This window comes from Lepus europaeus, chromosome 15, assembly GCF_033115175.1.
Source record: "Lepus europaeus isolate LE1 chromosome 15, mLepTim1.pri, whole genome shotgun sequence".
Taxonomy (NCBI): Eukaryota; Metazoa; Chordata; class Mammalia; order Lagomorpha; family Leporidae; genus Lepus; species Lepus europaeus.
This window is the reverse complement of record NC_084841.1, coordinates 76,065,427-76,075,785: the sequence shown is the minus strand read 5'-3', so window position 1 is coordinate 76,075,785 and position 10,359 is coordinate 76,065,427.

The window sequence follows — 10,359 nt, the reverse complement described above, 5'->3', positions numbered from 1 at the left end:
TAGCATTTTCGCTTTGATTGGTAGGTATTCCCATGTCATTTTTCCAAATAAAAGACTAGGCTTGCTCTGCTGGTTGGCATGCCAGAGGCACTGAGTCTTTTGCTAAGTAGGCCTTGTGCTTATTGAAAAGGGACTACGGAGATGGCCATGTGGCATGGGCTGAGAAGTGTGAATTATCATGAGGATTTTAAGCAAGACTTTCTAAGGCCAGAATGACTTTCACATTATATAAGTGTTATATGTATATGGCGTTATTTAAAAAAGTTTTGGGAAAGTGGAATTAAAAGTTTATTTTGGTGCAAAAATTTTTAAATCCATGTACTGTGTTTTCATAATATGAATTTTCCAAAGAATTTTTTTAAAATTGTGTATTTATTTATTTGAAAATCAGAGTTACAGCAAGAGACACAGAGAGAGATTTTCTTTTTTTAAAATTTATTTGACAGATAGATTTAGACAGTGAGAGAGAAAGACAGAGAGAAAGGTCTTCCTTCCGTTGGTTCATCCCCAAAATGGCCACCACGGCCGGAGCTACACTGATCTGAAGCCAGGAGCCAGGTGCTTCCTCCTGGTCTCCCATGCAGGAGATATTTTCTGTTTAATGGTTCACTCCCCAAATAGCTACAACTGCCAGGACTGGGCCAGACGTAAGCCAGAAGACTGGAGCTTTTTCCAAGTCCACCATGTTTGTACAGGGGCTCATGCACTTAGGTCATCTTCTGCTGCTTTTCTCAGACCATTAGCAGGGAGCTGGATCAGAAGTGGAGCAGCTGGTATACAAACTGGTACCCATTTGGGATGCTGAAATCACAGGCGGTGGCTTTGTCTGTTATGTCACAATGCTAGCCCCTTCCCAAGAATTTTTTGAATACTTCTTGTATACATGGGCTCCAAATTTTTTTGGCATCAATATAAACTAATCTTCCCATTTCATTTACATTAACTTTTTGAAGTCCCCTTGTACATACATAGTAAATATTCATCCCATATGTAAGTATCCTGACAATACTTATTTCATGTGGATAATTTAAAAAAAAATTTTTTTGAAAGGCCCAGTAACAAAGAGGGAGAGGGAGAGAAAGGGAGAGAGAGAGAGAATCTTCAATCTGCTGGTTTACTCTCCAAATGATCTCAATAATCAGGTCTGGGCCAGGTTGAAGCTAGGAGCCAGGAAGTCCATCCTAGTCTTCCACGTGGGTGACCCGGGCTCAAGCACTTGAGCCATCATCTGATGTCTTCCCGGGTGCATTAGCAGGGAGCTGGAACAGAAACAAAGCAGCTGGACTTGAACTGGCACTCTGATATGGGATTTTGGCATAGCAAGTGGCAGGTTAGCCTGCTGTACCACAATGCTGGCCTCCACATGAATCATTTTAATAATCCAAAAAAATTTTCTCTGCAAATATAGATCCTGGAGTAACTTAAGAATCAGTTCTAAATATTTCACAATGAAATAATACCATTTTGCCACATTGACTTTAGAATATTTTATGCTATTAACATGTTACTGTCTCACAAAACCAGTGTGCTATGAAGCACACCTTGAAAACTGTTTTAAGTATTTAAATATACTTGAAGCTCATTTTGTGTTCATCTAAAATACAGGAGCTATGTTTTAATCATTATTTCTAAAAGTCAGTACATTTCGCTTACTTTTGGTGCCTGAGTAGATGTCCATGAGTTTAATAAGTAATGTGTCTAGTTCACAGTCACTGTGTAAGCTTATTGCTACCCTGAAAAATACCACAGATTTGTTGACAGCAGGTAAAACAGTTTTTCCTACCCTTGCACATATATCTGATGGTAAAGCAACTTCATAATTGGAAGCCCAACGATCTTTCTTATATATATTTTTATGAAGCAGTAACTGCTGAAAACTACATAGAAGAATATCATAATAGAATATGTTTACTAGTTGGTCTCTCTCTGTCTTAAGTAATTATATTTATTTATTGCTGCTGATTTCCAGGCATCTTAATATATTGTGATGTAAGTACCTTCTCTCCTAAAGTTTGAACAATAATGCTCTCTTATATAAACAGATACAAGAAAATTGTTCCAAACCTTCTCAGGAAGAATTTATATTAGATAAAAGTAAGTTTTCTGGGGCTGGTGCTGTGGCGCAGCAAGTAAAGCCATTGCCTGCAGTGCTGGCATCTCATATAGGCACCGATTTGAGTCCCGGCTGCTCCACTTCCAATTCAGCTCTCTGCTATGGCCTGGGAAAACAGTAGAATATGGCCCAAGTCCTTGGGCCCTGTACCTGTGTGGGAGATCCAGAAGAGACTCCTGGCTCTTGGCTTCAGATTGGTGCAACTCTGGTCATTGTGGCCAATTGGAGAGTGAGCCAGTGGATAGAAGACCTCTCTCTCTGCCTCTCCTTCTCTCTCTGGTAACTCTGCCTTTCAAATAAATAAATAAATCTTAAAAAGTCAGTTTTCTTGAGCAAATGGTTATTGCTATTATTTTTATGGATATTTAATATAATTGGGGCTGTGTTATGACATAGCAGGTTAAGCCTCTGCCTGTTTAATTGGCATCCCATATTGGTGCCCGTTTGAGTCCTGGCTGTTCCACTTCCGATCCAACTCTCTGCTAATGTGCCTGAGAAATCAGCAGGGGATGGCGCAAGTGCTTGGGTCTCTGTACACGTGGGGGAGACCTGGAAGAAGCTTCTAGATCCAGGGCCAAAGCCTGGCCCTGCCCCAGCTGTCATGGGCATCTGGCAAGTGAACCAATAAGATCTGTTTCTGTCTCTCTCTGTAACTCTGACTTTCAAATAAATAAATAAATCTTTAAAAAATAACATAATTGATTTTTTTTGCATTGACTTGCAGAATGCTTAGAGCTAATTTTATGGTCCACATTAGCATTTATATCTTTGCTTTTTCTTCTTATAGTTGCTTTATTTTTTTGTGATTTCCTCACCTATGTTCTCTCCCCTAGCACACAAATATGTACTGCATACATCTGCATGCTTTGTTTCACATCTTTTGTGAAATTAAGTCACATATATGTAAATAGTAAAACATTTCCTGTTCGTGCTTTGGGGGTACTGTGTTTTGAGGATGTGTACAGAACCTTCATCCCTGCAAGTTTCTTAATTTGGTTAGAACACCATCAGAAAAATTTGAGTGAGAGTTCTGCTTAGGGAAGATTTAAAAATTCATTTCTTCTTCTCTTACTCTAAAGAATGATGGAATAATCAAATGACTTATTTTGCTGTTGGATTCTATTTTATATCAAAGGAAGAGAGCTTCTGCACAACTACTGGGCTCAAAGTTCTCTTATTTGAATCAAAATGCCCAGATTCACTCAACTTGTGAAAACATCCGAATGAAGAAATTCTGACATCTGAAAATAAGAGCTTGTGGAATATGAAAAAGATGGTAGAAAGGGCATTCTCTGGTGGGTGGTAGTTAGCAATTCCTTTTCAATTTACTTTTGATAAATTAAAAATAAATACTGTAATTCTCCAACAGAATTTCTGTCTTCTTTACAGTTTTTCTCTGTGGTGCCACAGAGTCCAGAACTACCCTGAGGAAGGAAGCAGGTTTCTGTTTAAATCCTGCTGCTGCCAAGTTTGAATGGAAAATCATTCCATTGCCAGTTGGCAACTTACTTGACTTGGCCAAGAAAACTATTTAAGCAACTTTGAAATCTGCTTAGATTTTCAGAGCTGTGTGTGTGGTGCAACACAAGTGCTCCTGGAAAACACTGGCAGGCACAGTCCTCTTCCTGACAAACTCATGTATGATGCAAGTTCTGTGTCCTGGACACCTGCAAAACCCAAGTGCCCAGAAAGGAGTCTTAGGCTCCCTGCTGAGAGCTTCCTACTATCAATCTGAGCAGGAGTGTTACTTGTATGATTGCTGCACATTAACTGAGCCCTACCTCTGTGCTAGAAATTGTGCTAAGCTTTTGAGTGCATTTTTCATTTAATCCTCACAACAACCCTCTGAGGGAGTTACTTCTGTTATCCCTACTTTGACTTAAGAAGTTAAGCACCTGTCCAAGATCACATGGTTTGTCAGAGTCGTGACTAGGATGCTTAAATACTACAGTGTTTACCTCTATACTGTGACTTCTACATATGTGTTCTTGCCTATATAGTCTCAGATAATGTTATTGCTAAGACTTTGCATTTAAAATATATTTTAATATAAAAGTAATATGTAAAAGTTATCTCTTTAAGTTTAGATAAAAAACTGTATTTAATATTACTTCTCTATTCCCTACCAACTGGAGATTGCCTTTACATTCTTAAAAAGAAATACAACTCCAATATTACTTCAAGATTTATGTGGCATCATCAGGGCCTAGATTTAGGGGGAAAAAAGAATGACTTTAAATCATTTTGATGGGGAGCAGCCTAATAGGCAGGTACAATGAGGCCAGGAATGAGGAAATTGGTCCTAGGCTGTGGTTCAACTTTGAATTATTGTATCACTTGGGAGAGCTTATCAGCATTTTGATAGTTTTCATATCTTTTTCTTGAAATGAAGATATGCATAAACATATCATTTTTGATTAAAGGTAGAAAATTTGAATTGTCTTTCTAAAGGAGGTTGATCAGCAACTAGATCCTAGGAACATAAGATGTAAATAACCCATATCTACTGCCCGAGCTGGACTTGCCACTGGAGAAGGGAAAAGAGCTCCTTCTTGCAAGGGAAGATGGATGCCAGGTCTGCCCATGTCTCCTACTGATTATGAGCCCAACTTAGGGTTCTGTTTCAACTTTGGTTTTTGACCAGTCCACCTAAGCAACTTGGCTGTAGGCCTATGTTGTGTTTGCTGCACTTTCCAACCTTGCCCACCACTCTCATTTTGGATGTTAGGTTTGGCACTTTCTCATGGGCTTCACTGTAGAAGCTATTGCAAGTTCGTCGCTCACATTCTACCTCTCCTTGCTGTGATTATACTTGACCCAATGCTTTTCTGAGAGGGTCAAGTGCTAGATGGTGGAAAAAGTCACTCTAGAGGAAAAGTTTTTAAAAGGATGTATTCTATTTATTGGAAAGGCAGAGTGACGGAGAGGAAAGGAGAGACAGAAAGAGAAAGGGATCTTCTACCTACTGGTTCACTCCCCAAATGGCTGCAACAGCTGGGGCTGGGCCAGGCAGGAACCAGGAGCCTAAAAGTCCATTTGGGTCTTGATGTGGATGGTAGGAGCTCCAGTACTTGGGTCACCTCCCATTGCTTTCCCAGGCACATTAGCCAGGAGGTGGACTGGAAGCAGAGCAGCCAGTACTCAAACCAGTGCTGATATTGGATGGTGGCAGCGCTTTACTCACTGTGTCAAAACCCTGGCCCCAGGAAAACATTTTAACTAGTATTGAACATTCAAAAAAAATCTATATTTTCAGTCATAGAATTATTCTCATACACATTATTTTTGAGAATTTGAGCTGCTGTATTTCTTTACTATTTTCCTGAATCCTTTCCTTTCATTTTAGAAATTTCAGGTTTAAACCAGAAGGTGTGAATTAGAACTGTTAGGGTGTTATAACACTTCAACATGTTGTAGTAGTTTGGAGAATATTTATAGTAAACTTTAAAAAAAGGCTAAAGTGTCAGAATGTGAGAAGATATCTCATAATGGCTACTCTAATACTGTTTGTTATTATTAAGATCAAACTTTAAAGATTTTAAAGAGAAATCTCATTTTGCTTTATTTTTTGTTACATTTGTATTTTTAATACATTTTTTATGTGTCAAGATTCCTCAAACAGAATTGATAGAATGGATGAAGGGGCTTCAAAATACTCCTGGATAATGGACCTAAAGGATAATGTTCATTTTCCATGATTTTTGAAGATCCCTTTTATACAGATGCATAGAAAGAAATTGACTATGAACTTTGGCTCCTGAGAAGACAGAGGCTGAGAAGTCCTATCATCTTTCATCTGCAAGCTAGAGGACTAGGAGGCCCCTTGCAGTAGTTCCTGTCCAAGGCTGAAGGCTGGAGAATTGGGGAGCCAATGGTACAAGTACCAAGGCAGACAAACAGAAGTGCTAATGTCCTCCGGCAGGAGAAGATGGATGTCTCAGCTCAAGAAGGGGGAGAATTCACCCTTCCTTTGCTTTTTTTATCCTTTCTGGGGTGGTCTCAATCAATTGGATAATGCCCTCCTGCCCACACTGATGAGGATAGATCTTTATTATATGCTAATTTATTCCAGAAAGGCTCTCCCAGCCATATCCCAAAATACTATTTTTTGACAGCTATTTAGACATTCCTTTGCCCCAGCTGACATATGAAATTAACCATCACAAGTATATCCCTTGTGAAGTTGGTACCCATGCATATCTTCTTTTTTCTTATTTATTTATTTTTTTATTTGACAGGCAGAGTTAGACAGTAAGAGAGAGAAACAGAGAGAAAGGTCTTCCTTACGTTGGTTCACCCCCCAAATGGCCGTCACGGCTGGCGCACTGCGCTGATCCGAAGCCAGGAGCCAAGTGCTTCCTCCTGGTCTCCCATGCGGGTGCAGGGCCCAAATACCTAGGCCATCCTCCACTGCCTTCCCAGGCCACAGCAGAGAGCTGAATTGGAAGAGGAGCAATCAAGACTAGAACCCGGTGCCCATTTGGGATGCTGGTGCTGTGGGCAGAGGATTAACCAAATTAACCAAAGTAGTGCTGCTTAGCTAGCACTGTAACTGAGTCTTCAATAGGCCCTTCCACTAGCTGCTTTAGGATGTTGGGGACCATGGTAAGACCAATGAATTCCATGAGCATGGGTCCACTACTATAATTAATTTGCTGTGAGTTGAGTTCTTTGGTCAAAAGCAGTGTTACATGGAATACCATGTTGTAGGTAAAGCAGTGTATAAGTCTAGAGATCATAGTTTTGGCAGAGCATATATGCAGGGAGGCCAGATCCGTATCTGGAGTAAGATGTATTTCATTAAGGACAAAATTTTCGTCCTTCTGTGATGGAAGTAGTCAAATGTAATCAATCTTCCATGAGGAGTTGGATGATCACCCAGGGGGAATGGTGCCTTACTGAGGGCTCAGTGTTGATCTCTACTGCTGGCAAATTTGGCAATCAGTGGTGGTCATAGCCAAGTCAGACTTTCTGGGTTGTAGTCCATGTTGGTGAGCCCATGCATAGTCTCTGTCTCTGCTCCTATGAACATTTGTTTCATGAATCCATTGAGCAGTGGTGTCTGTGGAAAGCGTCTGACTGATACCCACAGAATGGGTCATTCTAGCTACTTAATTATTAGTATCCTTCTCTGTTGAGGTCAGTCACATGCAGCACACGTATCTTCACATTTTTTGCCCATTCAGAGAGTTGTAGTCACTTCTTTTCCCAAGATTTTCTTATCACTAATTTTTTGATCATATTCCAAGTCCCTGACTATTCAGCAAACTATTGGCTACAACTCCTGAATTGGAACATAATTTTTTGTGTATTTAATACCTGTGTACATCCAGGTTCAATTGACTGAAGTTCTGCTCACTTGAGGATTTTCCTTTACCACTGTCCTTCAAGGGTGTCTCCGAGAGGGGTTATAGTGCTTCAGCTGTTCAGTTTTGTGCTGTTCTTGCATATCATATCATGTAGAAACATTGGCAAACCAGACCTGAATCTTCTCTTTCTCTGTAAAATGATCATAAGGATCTCCCCAGGAGGCTATAGGTGCTGGGGAAAAAATGCTAATGAATAAAATATTTTCATGAATTGATCTAGTCCCAGTTAACTATCTCTTGATTGTAGGACAGTTATTTTTTTTAAGTCATTCATTAAGTTATTATTTTTTTTTGACAGGCAGAGTTAGACAGTAAGAGAGAGAGACAGAGAGAAAGGTCTTCCTTCCATTGGTTCACCCCCCAAATGGCCGCTACGGCCGGTGCACTGCACCAATCCGAAGCCAGGAGCCAGGTGCTTCCTCCTGGTCTCTCATGCGGGTGCAGGGCCCAAGCACTTGGGCCATCCTCCACTGCCTTCCTGGGCCACAGCGGAGAGCTGGACTGGAAGAGGAGCAACTGGGGCAGAACTGGTGCCCCAACTGGGACTAGAACCCGGAGTGCCAGTGCCACAGGTGGAGGATTAGCCTAGTGAGCTGCGACACTGGCCTCATTAAGTTATTGATGTAAAGATATTAACTGAGTATCTATTAAATGCCATGGTTACCAGATATTGACTTTGCAAGTAAGGTAATATGTTTTTGGCTACTTAGAGTTTATAAGTACTTGTAATAGAAATGAATGTTTCATGACAGTGCTTTGTGACTTGCACATAAGAGGGGAGATATAGAATGGGAAGAGGAAGATTATACAACATCACAGAACAATTGTTCTTTGAGATCCCAAACATAAGTAGCACATAGCTAGCAAAGTGGGTAAGGGATTTTTTTTTCCAGTACAGGAAAGAGCATTTTCAGTTCAGATACTGAAGGATATCCCATATGGTTGGAGCATAATGTATGAGCAAAAGTTGGAGATTGGTGAAAATCAAGAAAGAACACATAGAATCCAAGAAATTTTGTTTCCAAATTAAAAAAAATCATGCAATTCCCTGGACTGTGTAGCAGGCACAGGGACCAATTCAGTCATAATGAAGGAGGAAAGCAGAAAAGCCTAGAGTAGATGTCTTTATCAGAAACTGTAGAAATGGAAGGCAGGCTAGGTAAATGTGAGGCTATTATGAAAGTTCAAGATCTTCCTATTTCTTTTAAGAAAAATGGAAGACAATCAGGAATGCTAGAAAAAAGCTGCTTAAAATTTAAACTACTGTCCAAATATGAAGTTAATTCAAATATGACTTGATCTTAAATACTTGATATAACGAAAGAAAAGAAAATCCACTTATATTGATACTAGGAATATCTTCCTTTGAGAGGCCCAGAGGTAGCAACATGGGACCCAAGAATAGTTGCCAAAGTGGAAGAATTAAGAATAATAAAGTAATTAATTTCTTGGAGATAGGAAGATAGAGGTTTTGTGTAAGTGAGCCAAAATCTTATCTTTTATTAGAGTTAAGTGAGTGAATTGGTAGGCCTTAAGTTGGCAAACCAAGGAGAGGCATGAGCATATTTTTTACAATTGTGGATATCAGAACTCAAACTAGAAATGGTTAATTGTTTGCCTATGAATTTTCAAAGTGACAAGGACAAGATGGGAGATTATTTATTTTCATCACAAACACATCTGATTTTAATTTTCCTTTTATGGTTTTCAGGTGCTACTTTACCATAACTAAGCTTTTTCTGGTATGATTGTCTTTCTTATCATTCATTTCTGGAACCTCTATTTTCCATACCCCAACATGAAATCAATCACCAGATTCCATTATATTTAGTTCTAGACTAAGCACTTTTTTGGCTCCAGCTAACAAATATTAAAAGCAAGATCTAAAAGAATCACATTGTTTCCAGAAAACATAACTGGATCCCAGAACAAAGATGAAGATTTATAGGCATACTGAAATGTCTAAAAACCCAACAAGGTAAAATTCGGTCTGGTATCCAGTGAAAGACTATAAGGTATTCAAAGAAGCAGGACAAGAGTATCTACAATGAGAAGAAAAAAATCGATCATCTGAATCCAATATAGAACTGATATGGATGCTATAATTAGCTAACAGACATTGAAATCACGATTATAACTGTTTTTCATATGTTCAAACATTAAGTAGATGGAAGGTTTAGAAAAGTCCCAAGTAGAACTTCCAAAGATGAAAGCAACAAAATCTGCGATAAAAATACAGTGGAGGGGCCGGCGCTGTGGCGCAGTGGGTTAATGCCCTGGCCTGAAGTGCCAGCATCCCATATGGGTGCTGGTTCGAGACCCGACTGCTCCACTTCCTGTCCAGCTCTCTGCTATGGCCTGGGAAAGCAGTAGAAGATGGCCCAAGTCCTTGGGCCCCTGCACCCACGTGGGAGACCCGGACGAAGCTCCTGGCTCCTGGCTTCGGATCGGCGCAGCTCTGGCCGTTGCGGCCATCTGGGGAGTGAACCATCAAATGGAAGACCTCTTTCTCTCTCTCTCTGCCTCTCCTCTCTCTGTGTAGCTCTGACTTTCATATAAATAAGTGATTCTTAAAAAAATTTTTTAAAAATACAGTGGATTATGTATTAATTAAGTTTTTTTTTGAGAAACGGAATACTCAAATACTGGATTGCCTGATATATATATCTTAAGGAATTGGTTCATGCAGTTATGGGAACTAGGATGTCTGAAATTCATAGGGCTGGCCAACAGCCTGGACATTCCAGCAGGAGTTGATGTTGTAGTCTTGAGTCTAAAGGCAAGATCTGAAAGAATTAATTTTTTTCCAAGAAGCTTGATAGAATTACCTTCTCCTTAGAGGACCTCAGTCTTTTCTCTTTAGGTCTTTAGCTGATT